General features: G+C 41.6%; 1 pseudogene; it reads left to right on the top strand.

The window, feature by feature from the left end:
- The window catches only part of LOC138666610 (zinc finger protein 420-like), an 81164-nt pseudogene extending 65033 nt beyond the window's left edge, over positions 1 to 16131 (top strand).
- Positions 16132 to 16468: the final 337 nt, after the last annotated feature.

Below are 16468 nucleotides of genomic sequence, written 5' to 3'. Positions count from 1 at the left end.
AACCACAACCCTAACCCCAACACACCCCTAACCCTAATCCCAACCCTAACCACAACCCTAACCCCAACACACCCCTAATCCTAATCCTAACCATAACCACAAGCCTAACCCCAACACACCCCTTACCCTAATCTTAACCCTATTTCCAACCCTAACCCTAATTCCAACCCTAACTCTAATTCCAACCCTAACCCTAAGGCTGTGTGCCCACATTGTGGATTCGTGTGAGGATTTTTCCGCATCGTTGTTTAAAAATCCACAGGTAAAAGGCACTGTGTTTTACCTGCGTATTTACCGTAGATTTCCAGTGTTTTTTATGCGGATTTCATCTGCGGATTCCTATTGAGGAACAGGTGTAAAACGCGACGGAATCTGCACAAAGAATTGACATGCTGCAGAAAATACAACGCAGCGTTTCCGCACTGTATTTTCCGCACTATGGGCACAGCAGATTTGGTTTTCCATAGGTTTACATGGTACTGTAAACGTGATGGAAAACTGCTACGAATCCGCAGCGGCCAATCCGCTGCGGATCCGCAGCTAAATCCGCACCGTGTGCACATAGCCTAATTCTAACCCTAATTGCAACCCTAACCCTAATTGCAACCCTAACCCTAACTGCAACCCTAACCCTAATTGCAACCCTAACACTAATTGCAAGCCTAACCCTAGTTCTAACCCTAAATATTGTGGAAAAATAAAAGTAAATATATTTTCTTTTTTTTATTATTGTCCCTACCTATGAGGGTGATAAAGGGGGGTTATTTAGTATTTTTTTATTTTGATCACTGTGATAGGTTCTATCACAGTGATCAAAATGTACCTGATACTGCACACATGCACCCATCAATGCATTCAACTTTACCTATATCCAGGATGCAGGTACAGCTGCAATTGTGAGGCCAGGCGGGGAGGAGAGAGAGGAGGCTGGGACTGGGCTTCCCGAACTCGCATGTGGTCTGGCACTATCGGCAGTATGCTGCTTAGGACCGGTGATTACATCATGGTCAAATGACAAAAGGTCCAGCATGTAATGGAAATTTATGTTCTGGAGTCCCTGCATGTGTCAATGCTCTCATGATTGCCTTAGTTTGAGAACTAAACTGGTCTACTATATTTCTGTGGAATACATATTGGCATTACCTTTGTGGTCAGTGGCTTTAGAGTTCATGTGAAGGTGTGATATCTGTTATGTTTGCTAATGACAGGTGTTATGAAGGCAATCCAGAAACACAGTGTGCTTAGCGATCAGAGCGCACACAGTGATCTGACAAATACCCAAAAATACAAGAACGAGCTCTGAGACGTGGAAACTCTGTAGACTGCACACCTGATCCTATCCTAAACACAACTAAAAGCGGCTGTGGATTGCGCCTAACAACTACCTAGGCAACTCGGCACAGCCTAAGAAACTAGCTAGCCTGAAGATAGAAAAATAGGCCTGACTTGCCCCAGAGAAATTCCCCAAAGGAAAAGGCAGCCCCCCACATATAATGACTGTGAGTAAGATGAAAAGACAAAACGTAGGGATGAAATAGATTCAGCAAAGTGGGGCCCGATATTCTAGGACAGAGCGAGGACAGTAAAGCCAACTTTGCAGTCTACAAAAAACCCTAAAGCAAAACCACGCAAAGGGGGCAAAAAAAACCCACCGTGCCGAACTAACGGCACGGCGGTACACCCTTTGCGTCGCTTCCAGCAAAAACAAAAGACAAGCTGGACAGAAAAAAAGCAACAAAAAAGCAAAAAGCACTTAGCTATACAGAGCAGCAGGTCACAGGAACAATCAGGAGAAGCTCAGATCCAACACTGAAACATTGACAAGGAGCAAGGATAGCAGCATCAGGCGGAGTTAAGTAATGAAGCAGTTAACGAGCTCACCAGAACACCTGAGGGAGGAAGCTCAGAAGCTGCAGTACCACTTGTGACCACAGGAGTGAATTCAGCCACAGAATTCACAACAGTACCCCCCCCTTGAGGAGGGGTCACCGAACCCTCACCAGAGCCCCCAGGCCGACCAGGATGAGCCGCATGAAAGGCACGAACAAGATCGGAAGCATGAACATCAGAGGCAAAAACCCAGGAATTATCTTCCTGAGCATAACCCTTCCATTTAACCAGATACTGGAGTTTCCGTCTAGAAACACGAGAATCCAAAATCTTCTCCACAATATACTCCAATTCCCCCTCCACCAAAACCGGGGCAGGAGGCTCAACAGATGGAACCATAGGTGCCACGTATCTCCGCAACAACGACCTATGGAATACATTATGTATGGAAAAGGAGTCTGGGAGGGTCAAACGAAAAGCCACAGGATTGAGAACCTCAGAAATCCTATACGGACCAATAAAACGAGGTTTAAATTTAGGAGAGGAAACCTTCATAGGAATATGACGAGAAGATAACCAAACCAGATCCCCAACACGAAGTCGGGGACCCACAGGGCGTCTGCGATTAGCGAAAAGTTGAGCTTTCTCCTGGGACAAGATCAAATTGTCCACTACCTGAGTCCAGATCTGCTGCAACCTATCCACCACAGAATCCACACCAGGACAGTCCGAAGACTCAACCTGTCCTGAAGAGAAACGAGGATGGAACCCAGAATTGCAAAAAAAATGGAGAAACCAAGGTAGCCGAGCTGGCCCGATTATTAAGGGCGAACTCAGCCAACGGCAAAAAGGACACCCAATCATCCTGGTCTGCAGAAACAAAACATCTCAGATATGTTTCCAAGGTCTGATTGGTTCGTTCGGTCTGGCCATTAGTCTGAGGATGGAAAGCCGAGGAAAAGGATAGGTCAATGCCCATCCTACCACAAAAGGCTCGCCAAAACCTTGAAACAAACTGGGAACCTCTGTCAGAAACAATATTCTCAGGAATGCCATGCAACCGAACCACATGCTGAAAGAACAAAGGTACCAAATCAGAGGAGGAAGGCAATTTAGCCAAGAGCACCAGATGGACCATTTTAGAAAAGCGATCACAGACCACCCAAATGACTGACATCTTTTGAGAAACGGGAAGGTCAGAAATGAAATCCATCGAAATATGTGTCCAAGGCCTCTTTGGGACCGGCAAGGGCAAAAGCAACCCACTGGCACGAGAACAGCAGGGCTTAGCCCTAGCACAAATCCCACAGGACTGCACAAAAGTACGTACATCCCGTGACAGAGATGGCCACCAGAAGGATCTAGCCACTAACTCTCTGGTACCAAAGATTCCAGGATGACCAGCCAACACCGAACAATGAAGTTCAGAGATAAGTTTATTAGTCCACCTATCAGGGACGAACAGTTTCTCTGCTGGACAACGATCAGGTTTATTCGCCTGAAATTTTTGCAGCACCCGCCGCAAATCAGGGGAGATGGCAGACACAATGACTCCTTCCTTGAGGATACCCGCTGGCTCAGATAAACCCGGAGAGTCGGGCACAAAACTCCTAGACAGAGCATCCGCCTTCACATTTTTAGAGCCCGGAAGGTACGAAATCACAAAGTCGAAGCGGGCAAAAAATAACGACCAACGGGCCTGTCTAGGATTCAAGCGCTTGGCAGACTCGAGATAAGTAAGGTTCTTATGATCAGTCAATACCACCACGCGATGCTTAGCTCCTTCAAGCCAATGACGCCACTCCTCGAATGCCCACTTCATGGCCAGCAACTCTCGATTGCCCACATCATAATTACGCTCAGCGGGCGAAAACTTCCTGGAAAAGAAAGCACATGGTTTCATCACTGAGCAATCAGAACCTCTCTGTGACAAAACCGCCCCTGCTCCAATCTCAGAAGCATCAACCTCGACCTGGAACGGAAGAGAAACATCTGGCTGACACAACACAGGGGCAGAACAAAAACGACGCTTCAACTCCTGAAAAGCTTCCACAGCAGCAGAAGACCAATTAACCAAATCAGCACCCTTCTTGGTCAAATCGGTCAATGGTTTGGCAATGCCAGAAAAATTACAGCTGAAGCGACGATAAAAATTAGCAAAGCCCAGGAACTTTTGCAGACTTTTCAGAGATGTCGGCTGAATCCAATCCTGGATGGCTTGGACCTTAACTGGATCCATCTCGATAGTAGAAGGGGTAAAGATGAACCCCAAAAATGAAACTTTCTGCACACCGAAGAGACACTTTGATCCCTTCACAAACAAAGAGTTAGCACGCAGGACCTGAAAAACCATTCTGACCTGCTTCACAGGAGACTTCCAATCATCTGAGAAGATCAAAATGTCATCCAAGTAAACAATCAGGAATTTATCCAGATACTCACGGAAGATGTCATGCATAAAAGACTGAAACACAGATGGAGCATTGGCAAGTCCGAACGGCATCACTAGATACTCAAAATGACCCTCGGGCGTATTGAATGCAGTTTTCCATTCATCTCCTTGCCTGATTCTCACCAGATTATACGCACCACGAAGATCTATCTTAGTGAACCAACTAGCCCCCTTAATCCGAGCAAACAAGTCAGATAACAATGGCAAGGGATACTGAAATTTAACAGTGATCTTATTAAGAAGGCGGTAATCAATACACGGTCTCAGCGAACCATCCTTCTTGGCTACAAAGAAGAACCCTGCTCCCAGTGGTGATGACGATGGGCGAATATGTCCCTTCTCCAGGGATTCCTTCACATAACTGCGCATAGCGGCGTGTTCGGGCACGGATAAATTAAATAATCGACCTTTAGGGAATTTACTACCAGGAATCAAATTGATAGCACAATCACAATCCCTATGCGGAGGTAGAGCATCGGACTTGGGCTCTTCAAATACATCCTGATAATCAGACAAGAACTCTGGGACCTCAGAAGGGGTGGATGACGAAATCGACAAAAATGGAACATCACCATGTACCCCCTGACAACCCCAGCTGGATACCGACATGGAATTCCAATCCAATACTGGATTATGGGTTTGTAGCCATGGCAACCCCAACACGACCACATCATGCAGATTATGCAACACCAGAAAGCGAATAACCTCCTGATGTGTAGGAGCCATGCACATGGTCAGCTGGGCCCAGTATTGAGGTTTATTCTTGGCCAAAGGTGTAGCATCAATTCCTCTCAATGGAATAGGACACCGCAAAGGCTCCAAGAAAAACCCACAACGTTTAGCATAATTCAAATCCATCAGATTCAGGGCAGCGCCCGAATCCACAAACGCCATGACAGAAAACGACGACAAAGAGCATATCAAGGTAATGGACAGAAGGAATTTGGACTGTACAGTACCAATGACGGCAGACCTAGCGGACCGCTTAGTGCGCTTAGGACAATCAGAAATAGCATGAGTGGAATCACCACAGTAGAAACACAGACCATTCAGACGTCTGTATTCCTGCCGTTCAACTCTAGTCATAGTCCTATCGCACTGCATAGGCTCAGGTTTAACCTCAGGCAGTACCGCCAAATGGTGCACAGATTTACGCTCGCGCAAGCGTCGACCGATCTGAATGGCCAAAGACAAAGACTCATTCAAACCAGCAGGCATAGGAAATCCCACCATGACATCCTTAAGAGCCTCAGAGAGACCCTTTCTGAACAAAGCTGCCAGCGCAGATTCATTCCACTGAGTGAGTACTGACCATTTCCTAAATTTCTGACAATATACTTCTATATCATCCTGACCCTGGCACAAAGCCAGCAAATTTTTCTCAGCCTGATCCACTGAATTAGGCTCATCGTACAGCAATCCGAGCGCCAGGAAAAACGCATCGACACTACTCAATGCAGGGTCTCCTGGCGCAAGAGAAAATGCCCAGTCTTGAGGGTCGCCGCGCAAAAAAGAAATAATAATCAAAACCTGTTGAATAGGATTACCAGAAGAATGAGGTTTCAAGGCCAGAAATAGCTTACAATTATTTTTGAAACTTAGAAACTTAGTTCTATCTCCAAAAAACAAATCAGGAATAGGAATTCTTGGTTCTAACATAGATTTCTGATCAATAGTATCTTGAATTTTTTGTACATTTATAACGAGATTATCCATTGAAGAGCACAGACCCTGAATATCCATGTCCACACCTGTGTCCAGAATCACCCAAATGTCTAGGGGAAAAAAAAAAAAGTGAACACAGAGCAGAAAAAAAAAAAAAATGATGTCAGAACTTTTTCTTTCCCTCTATTGAGAATCATTAGTTGGGCTCCTTGTACTGTTATGTTTGCTAATGACAGGTGTTATGAAGGCAATTCAGAAACACAGTGTGCTTAGCGATCAGAGCGCACACAGTGATCTGACAAATACCCAAAAATACAAGAACGAGCTCTGAGACGTGGAAACTCTGTAGACTGCACACCTGATCCTATCCTAAACACAACTAAAAGCGGCTGTGGATTGCGCCTAACAACTACCTAGGCAACTCGGCACAGCCTAAGAAACTAGCTAGCCTGAAGATAGAAAAATAGGCCTGACTTGCCCCAGAGAAATTCCCCAAAGGAAAAGGCAGCCCCCCACATATAATGACTGTGAGTAAGATGAAAAGACAAAACGTAGGGATGAAATAGATTCAGCAAAGTGGGGCCCGATATTCTAGGACAGAGCGAGGACAGTAAAGCCAACTTTGCAGTCTACAAAAAACCCTAAAGCAAAACCACGCAAAGGGGGCAAAAAAAACCCACCGTGCCGAACTAACGGCACGGCGGTACACCCTTTGCGTCTCAGAGCTTCCAGCAAAAACAAAAGACAAGCTGGACAGAAAAAAAGCAACAAAAAAGCAAAAAGCACTTAGCTATACAGAGCAGCAGGTCACAGGAACAATCAGGAGAAGCTCAGATCCAACACTGAAACATTGACAAGGAGCAAGGATAGCAGCATCAGGCGGAGTTAAGTAATGAAGCAGTTAACGAGCTCACCAGAACACCTGAGGGAGGAAGCTCAGAAGTTGTCTTGATAACATGTTTAAATCGTTAAAATAAGAAGGAATATGGCATTTACAGTACAGACCAAAAGTTTGGACACAATTAACACGTGGAATTATATACTTAACAAAAAAGTGTGAAACAACTGAAATTATGTCTTATATTCTAGATTCTTCAAAGTAGCCACCTTTTGCTTTGATGACTGCTTTGCACACTCTTGGCATTCTCTTGATGAGCTTCAAGAGGTAGTCACAGGAAATGGTCTTCCAACAATCTTGAAGGAGTTCCCAGAGACACTTAGCACTTGTTGGCCCTTTTGCCTTCACTCTGCAGTCCAGCTCACCCCAAACCATCTCAGGTCTGGTGACTGTGGAGGCCAGGTCATCTGGCGTAGCACCCCGTCACTCTCCTTCTTGGTCAAGTAGCCCTTACACAGCCTGGAGGTGTGTTTGGGGTCATTGTCCTGTTGAAAAATAAATGATGGTCCAACTAAACGCAAACCGGATGGAATAGCATGCCGCTGCAAGATGCTGTGGTAGCCATGCTGGTTCAGTATGCCTTCAATTTTGAATAAATCCCCAACAGTGTCACCAGCAAAGCACCCCCACACCATCACACCTCCTCCTCCATGCTTCACGGTGGGAACCAGGAATGTAGAGTCCATCCGTTCACCTTTTCTGCATCGCACAAAGACACGGTGGTTGGAACCAAAGATCTCAAATTTGGACTCATCAGACCAAAGCACAGATTTCCACTGGTCTAATGTCCATTCCTTGTGTTCTTTAGCCCAAACAATTCTCTTCTGCTTGTTGCCTGTCCTTAGCAGTGGTTTCCTAGCAGCTATTTTACCATGAAGGTCTGCTGCACAAAGTCTCCTCTTAACAGTTGCTGTAGAGATAATTCTGCTGCTAGAACTCTGTGTGGCATTGACCTGGTCTCTAAGCTGAGCTGCTGTTAACCTGCGATTTCTGAGGCTGGTGACTCGAATAAACTTATCCTCAGAAGCAGAGGTGACTCTTGGTCTTCCTTTCCTGGGGCGGTCCTCATGTAAGCCAGTTTCTTTGTAGCACTTGATGGTTTTTGCAACTGCACTTGGGGATACTTTCAAAGTTTTCCCAAGTTTCCGGACTGACTGACCTTCATTTCTTAAAGTAATGATGGCCACTCGTTTTTCTTTACTTAGCTGATTTTTTCTTGCCATAATACAAATTCTAACAGTCTATTCAGTAGGACTGTCAGCTGTGTATCCACCAGACTTCTGCACAACACAACTGATGGTCTCAAGCCCATTTATAAAGGCAAGAAATCCCACTTAATAAACCTGAAAAGGCACACCTGTGAAGTGAAAACCATTCCCGGTGACTACCTCTTGAAGCTCATCAAGAGAATGCCAAGAGTGTGCAAAGCAGTAATCAAAGCAAAAGGTGGCTACTTTGAAGAACCTAGAGTATAAGACATATTTTCAGTTATTTCACACTTTTTTGTTAAGTATATAATTCCACATGTGCTAATTCATAGTTTTGAAGCCTTCAGTGTGAATGTACAATTTTCATAGCCATGAAAATACAGGAAAATCTTTAAATGAGAAGGTGTGTCCAAACTTTTGGTCTGTACTGTACATGTTATATCTCCTCATATACCCCCTATTATCTCCAGTAATTGTAACATCATAAAAATTTCATGTAATAATGCATCAGCTCATCCTTTTCCCATTCGGATCCTTACAACATTGTATCCTCTATAGTGGAGTTCTTCTACATAAGAGAATTTTCCTGATTTACGCATCAAGGATGGATAGAGACCGGGACAAGATGGCAGAGAAAATATTACATCTCACTCTAGAGATCCTCTTACGGCTTACTGGAGAGGTGAGACATTCTGATAACGTCACATTACATCATTCTTGTCTATGGGAATATCAGACAGAACTGAACAGGTGAGAATTGGAAATGTTTGTAGGGAGATTTATTAATGTGTCTCTCCATAACCAGGATTATACAGTAGTGAAGAAGACCTCTAGTGATTGCTGTCAGGTCCCTGTGTCTGAGAGATGGGGAAGACCCCTGAGCCCAATCATGGGGCCTCCACCTCACCCCCTGATACATGAGGACATCAATGACCAGAAGATCCTAGAACTCGCCTACAAGATGATTGAGCTTCTGACTGGAGAGGTGACACTGCTGGGAATGCTGGGACATTATACAGTAACACTATGAAGGGGATGACTGTATCACTGTATGTGTCAGGTTCCTATAAGGTGTCAGGATGTCGCCGTCTATTTCTCCATGGAGGAGTGGGAGTACCTAGAAGGACACAAAGATCTGTACAAGGACGTCATGATGGAGGTTCCCCAGTCCCTCACATCACCAGGTAATAGACAGGACTAGATACACACGGCCTATAATTATCTATATGTAAAGAATGAATTCAGTCCCTGTATGTGTTTCCTCCAGTTCTATCCAGTAAGAGGACAACACCAGAGAGCACACCAGAGAGATGTCCCCCTGTTCTTTCACAGGATTGTTCAGAAGAAAATTCCAGTATTCCTCAGGATGATCAGGTAGATGGAGGAAAGGCATCATAAGATCTTCCCTATGATGTGTAGATGGCTGTGAAGGTCTTGTGCTCAGTCTTGTTTTTTCCACTAGTATCATATTTTATATTTGTGTAATGAGAACGGTGGAGATGGCAGGATTAGAGCTGATCATAGATGTGACTTCTCCATCTGTCTGTGACTTTTACAATATTTCTTTTAGGGTAAAGATATGACCTATATTGATACTCCAGAGACATATGTGTGGGATGATGAGCAGTGTAAAGTGGAGATTATTTCAGATGATGATTCAGGTGAGTGGTAACCCCTAAATGCAGAGAAGTCACAGATTCGACTAAATACAGATAATAAATATGTAATCTAAAATGTAATATAAAGCTGTGGTACCACAATTATTAGGAAATGCTGTAATAAGACACACTGAAATCCCAGTATTTATCACATATAGTGGCTTGCGAAAGTATCCCACCCAACCCCTCTCGGCATTTTTTGTTTTGCTACCTCACAACTTGGAATTTCACTGTTTCTTTTAAGGGTTTGCATCAGTTCATGAAAAGAACATACCTACAACTGTGAAAATTTTTTTTTTTTTTTTATTGTGAAGCAAACAACAAGTAGGGTAAAATAATTGTAAACTTTAGTGTGCATAACTATTCACCACCTTAAGTCAGTACTTTGTAGAGCCTCCTTTTGCGACAATTACACCTGCAAGTCGCTTTGGGTAAGTCTCTATCAACTTTTCACATTTTGCCACTGGGATTTTTGCCCATTCCCCGAGGCAAAACGGCTCTAGCTCCTTCAAGTTTGATGGTTTCCTTTGGTGAACAGCAATCTTCAAGTCTGACCACAGATTCTCAGTTGGATTAAGGTCTGGGCTTTGAGTAGGCTACTAAAAAAAAAACTACACGTTTTCCCGTAAACCACTCGAGTGTTGATTTAGCAGTATGTTTTGAGTCATTGTCTTGATGTCTTTGAGTCATTGTCTGACAGACTGAAACAGGCTTTGCTCAGGAATATCCCTGTATTTTGCACCATCCATCTTCCCCTCGACTCGGACCATGATGCTGCCACCACAATGTTTCACTGTGGGGATTGGTGTTCTTGGGGTGATGAGCTGTGTTGGTTTGTGTCAAACATAGCATTTACCTTGGTGCCCCAAAAATTTAATTTTGGTCTCATGTGACCTTGAGACTCCTTCAAGATTACTTTTGGTCTCTTTGCTGCTGGACTTCCTTTCACTCAACATATAACTTATGAAGGTAGTTGCTTGCACCAGAAAGTTTTAGGGGTTTCATAGCAAAATGGGTGAATACATATGCACATGCCAATTTTTAGTTATTTGATCCCATAAAGTAAAGATTATATTTTTCTCACTTCACCAACTTAGACTATTTAGTGCTGATGCATCACGCACAAATCAGATTACAAAACTATTTAAACACAGGTTGTAATGTAACAAAATAGGTGAAAAGATGAAGAATAATACTTTCGCGAGCAACTGTAATTTGATTTTGTCACTTTCGCTTCTATTTGCACATTGATATTGATTATAAAATCTCAGAAACAAACTGTGGCTTACTGTGCCATTTCCATTTTTCATCTGTTCATGCACCCATTGTCAGCCTTCTTCTCCTTTCTCCCTCTCTCTTCAACTTTTATTAAATGCCAAGTTGCCCAGCCACTAGCTTGACTTCATAAGAGAATATTATTTTTTCTATATAGCGGAATCATATATTATCCTAAGGGGAAAAAGAGCAGTTTAAAAAAGTCCAAAATAACCAATTTTAAACATAAAAAGAGGTGGACGTTTCTAAATCTGCCATACAGTTTCAGAGATATGGAGCTTTTTATTTCTTGTTTATTTTTATGGTCTTTTCCAAAGGGGACTGACTCAAAGGGTAATAATTCAGAGTAGCCTATAGCCATACCCCCTGGCAATCTTTTGTGCAAAGCCCCTTTGGTAAAGACCTCAAAAATGAACACTTAAACTAAATAAAAATGCTTGGTGCCATTTGGCGGAGTTATATAAATTTCAAAAACTGAATACTTAGGGGTGCAGCAGGAATACATTCTGGCCACTTTTGACCTAGTGACAGGTTTTCTTAAGTTTTATCCAATAAGATATTTGTATAATATTTTAGCATCTGTTTTTACATCATGAACACAAATGATGAAGAACCTTGGGATCTGAGAAAAGGTAACCTATAACTGGGGTAGGATGTAGAACAAAACTGGAAAAATCAGAAATTAACACATCAACTCCAGGAGAAGTTTAGTAGAGCTTTTACACAAGAGCAATTTGATTTTCATCTCTAAAAATTTGATTCCTGTGCTCCAAAACCTTCTTCCTCAAAAACAATCGATAAGGAACATATTTCAAGATTTGGAAGGTATTTATTACTCCATAGAAGGGAGAAAGAACAACATCAACCTATTCCAGAGCCCTTCCTAAATATTGTCCACAAATTAGAAAGTAAAAAAAAAGGATTTCAGAGTATAATAACCGTATTTTGTTAAAACAAAACATTAATACTCAACTTGATGTTCACCTGTGCTGCCTGCCATTTTGTTTTTTTGTGTGGTCCAGTCTCCTCTTTCCATTTTCCTCCACATCCTGTTCAGCCTACAACACTTCTTGCCAAGGCTTCTGGAGCCAAAACAGCCTCTGAAGCCTTGGTCAGAGTTAAGAAGGTTGGAAAGAAGAGGAAGATGGAAAGCAGTGGCCAGACAATTCAGAAGAACAGGCGCCTAGAGCCGGCAGGACACATAAGTGGTGAGATGAATATGAATTTTTTTTAACCCTTTACTTGTCCTCTACAATTTAGCAAAATGCCGGCCAGCTGAATTCCCATGTAGCGAATTGCCAAATATTCAGATTCGGGAGAAGATTCAAGAATTCCATTCACCTAGAATAAATTCACTGCTCTCTACCAGGATGAATAAAATAGAGATTTGGGACTGAAAAATACCTTTCCTCAAATGTTGGGGTGAAGAAATTTAGTTAGAAATGAGGCTTATCAAACAAGCTCAGAAAGTCATCTGCTCAATATGCTTGAACACCTTCTTCTGAATCCATATTGGAGAATTTCTCAAAAACAAAATATAATTTTGTCATTCAAATTATTTATTGTTTATTAGGATAATTTAACACTCACAAGATATCTAAAAGATCCACTAGCTGCCACTATAGACATCTCAGAAATCAGATTCTCCCACCCCAGTTGAAATTATTTCTTACAAATACAATTAGACAATCAGCAAAAGTATGACTTCTTTATATAGAGAATTTTGTCGTCAAGGATGATTAGGATAATTAACCCATTGATTCTTGCATCTCTCCCTCATCTCTCTCACCCCTCTCCTTTCTCCACTCACTTCCTTCTCGCTCCCCTCTCTCTCATTAAAAATGTACTATTAATGCGATTTGCAGCAAATTTATTCTTCAGTAACTGAATTTTTAGGGAAAAATCTCTAGAATTTGAATCATATGCTCTTCTCTCGTTTTCACTTTTCAGTATTTGTATCATAATCATCCGGACTCGGAAAATCATGTTTTCTGATTACTTTTACTGCACACTAAACACCATATCAACGAAACTATAAAAAAAAAAAAATGTTGTTCGTTTTTTTCACCATTTTTCAAAAGGCATGATTTTTAAATGGCTTGTAATTTGTATATTTTTTTATAAAGGTGTCAGCAATATGACATTAGGGTTATAGTATTCAAAAATAAAAAAAATCACAGCTAAATTTTATTTTTGGCAGGTGACTGTATCAGAAGTCCAGAGGATCATGTGATATCTTCATATTTTAAAGAAAATGATCATGTTTTCACACAGGATACATATGAAGAGCATGCCATTATCCCAGAAACATCCTCAGCCTTTCACAGAAAAAAATTATCATTTGATCCTATTCAACTGTACCTATTTTCTGATTCATCACAGACTATTAAACAAAGCAACATTTACAAAAGGAGCATTGAATATCAGAAAGCCCATACAGTTGGGAATTCATTAACATGTACAGACTGTGGGAAAAGTTTTGACAGGAAATCACATCTTGCTAGACATTTCAGAATTCACACAGGGGAGAAGCCATATTCGTGTTCAGAATGTGGGAAATGTTTTAAGCAAAAATCGCATCTTGTTAGACATCACAGAATTCACACAGGGGAAAAGCAATTTTCATGTTTAGAATGTGACAACACTTTTAATATTAAATTACTTCTTGATGCTCATCAAAGAATTTGCACAGGGGCGAAGAAATATTCATGTTCTGAATGTGGAGAATCTTTTAACGATAATTTACTTTTTATTAGACATCAGAGAATTCACAGAGGAGAGAAGCCATTTTCATGTTCAGAATGTGGGATAAGTTTTACCCAGAAATCAAGACTTATTATACATGAAAGAATTCACACAGGGGAGAAGCCATTTTCGTGTTCAGAATGTGGGAAATGTTTTATCACAAAATCAAATCTCACTGCACATCAGAGAATACACACAGGGGAGAAGCCATTTTCATGTGTAGAATGCGGGATAAGTTTTTACCAGAAATCAAGTCTTATTATACATGAGAGAACTCACACAGGGGAGAAGCCATATTCATGTTCTGAATGTGGGAAATGTTTTAACAATAAATCAAATCTTTCTGTACATCTGAGAAGTCACACAAGGGAGAAGGCATATTAATGTTTTGCATGTAAGAAGTATCGTTTCTCCTTGCGGAGAGTGACACGTTAAGCATGTTGAGGTGAGGAGACTTAAAGCTGCAATGCTCCTCTGGGAAATATGCAAATTGTCTCTTCAGAGAGGAAGAGGATTAGAACTCTGGTGCCACCTATTGGAAGTAGCAATCCTAACAGTCAATGTCGACCCTTTAACGAGCCTTGTCACATGACTTAGGATAAGAGCCAAACCAGATCCCAATTTGCAGACACTGTGTTTCGGGGTGCTGCCCCTCGTCAGTGCACAGTGGAGATCTGGTTTGGCTGATTGAGAGGCGTCTGACCGGGATCAAAGAAGTATCTTTTCTCCTTGCGGAGAGTGACATGTTAAGCATGTCGAGGTGTGGAGACTTAAAGCCGCAATGCTCCTCTGGGAATAGGTGGCACTAGAGTTCTAGTCCTCTTCCTCTCTGAAGAGACAATTTGCATGTAAGAAATGTTTTATCCTGGTATTACATCTTACTATACGCTAGAAAATTCAAAGGGAGAGAATCTTTGTTCAGAATTATGACAATATTTTCATGATCAAACAAGCACAGTGACAGGAGATACAAAAGACAGCAATACTGAAAGCGGTCTGAAAAATGCAGATAATTAAAAAAAGCACTTAAGCCCGAAGACTGAGACATAGCAAAGTTGTAAAACCAGACCACCACTAAATCCTCGATGCGTATCACAGTCACGCTTTATGAAGGAGTTATATATAAATATATACAGTATGTCTCAAAACTTGTTACTGATCATTAATATGTTTGTAGTATACAGTTAGGTCCATATATATTTGGACAGAGACAACATTTCTCTAATTTTGGTGTTAGACATTACCACAATGAATTTTAAGCAAAACAATTCAGATGCAGTTGAAGATCAGACTTTCAGCTTTCATTTGAGGGTATCCACATTAAAATTGAATGAAGGGTTTAGGAGTTTCAGCTCCTTAACATGTGCCACCCCGTTTTTAAAGGGACCTAAAGTAATTGGACAGATTCAATAATTTTAAATAAAATGTTCTTTTTTAGTACTTGGTTGAAAACCCTTTGTTGGCAATGACTGCCTGAAGTCTTGAACTCGTGGACATCACCAGACGCTGTGTTTCCTCCTTTTTGATGCTCTGCCAGGCCTTCACTGTGGTGGTTTTCAGCTGCTGTTTGTTTGTGGGCCTTTCTGTCTGAAGTTTAGTCTTTAACAAGTGAAATGCATGCTCAATTGGGTTGAGATCAGGTGAATGACTTCGCCATTCAAGAATATTCCACTTCTTTGCTTTAATAAACTCCCAGGTTGCTTTGGCTTTATGTTTTGGGTCATTGTCCATCTGTAGTATGAAATGACGACCAATCAGTTTTGCTACATTTGGCTGGATCTGAGCACACAGTATGGTCCTGAATACCTCAGAATTCATTCGGCTGCTTCTGTCTTATGTCACATCATCAATAAACACTAGTGACCCAGTGCCATTGGCAGCCATGCATGCCCAAGCCATCACACTGCCTCCGCCGTCTTTTGCAGGTGATGTAGTATGCTTTGGATCATGAGCTGTACCATGCCTTCGCCATACTTTTCTCTTTCCATCATTCTGGTAGAGGTTGATCTTGGTTTCATCTGTCCAAAGAATGTTCTTCCAGAACTGTGCTGGCTTTTTTAGATGTTTTTTAGCAAAGTCCAGTCTAGCCTTTTTATTCTTGATGCTTATGAGTGGCTAGCACCGTGCAGTGAACCCGCTGTATTTACTTTCATGCAGACTTCTCTTTATGGTAGATTTGGATATTGATACGCCGATCTACTGGAGAGTGTTGTTCACTTGGTTGGCTGTTGTGAAGGGGTTTCTCTTTACCATGGAGATTATTCTGCGATCATCCACCACTGTTATATTCCGTGGGCGCCCAGGTCTTTTTACATTGATGAGTTTACCAGTGCTTTCTTTCTGAATTGTTTAAAATTCATTGTGGTAATGTCTATAACCAAAATTAGAAAAATGTTGTCTCTGTCCAAATATATATAGACCTAACTGTATGCTTGTGTTTGTGCTTATTTTTCTTCATTCTTTTCACATGATAGTGGAGCGTTTAGGGAAAGCTAGTAGTCATTTTGTGTATAAATATTAAATGGAAAATGATTCCATAAATTCTGTCTAGTTTATTTTAGATAACTTTTTGTTACTAAAAAAGATTATTTTGTAGTCACTAGTCATATTAACTATACTATGTCATTTATCCTATCTAGAAAGTCTTTTATCTATTCAACGCATCACTAGTTTATCTTGCCTGAAAAATAGTCTTGCATAGCAAAATATGTATTCTGTAGTGCTTGGTTACATAAAG

The sequence above is a fragment of the Ranitomeya imitator genome, chromosome 2 (assembly GCF_032444005.1).
Source record: "Ranitomeya imitator isolate aRanImi1 chromosome 2, aRanImi1.pri, whole genome shotgun sequence".
Lineage (NCBI taxonomy): Eukaryota > Metazoa > Chordata > Amphibia > Anura > Dendrobatidae > Ranitomeya > Ranitomeya imitator.
This window is presented reverse-complemented; position numbering and strand designations above follow the sequence as displayed.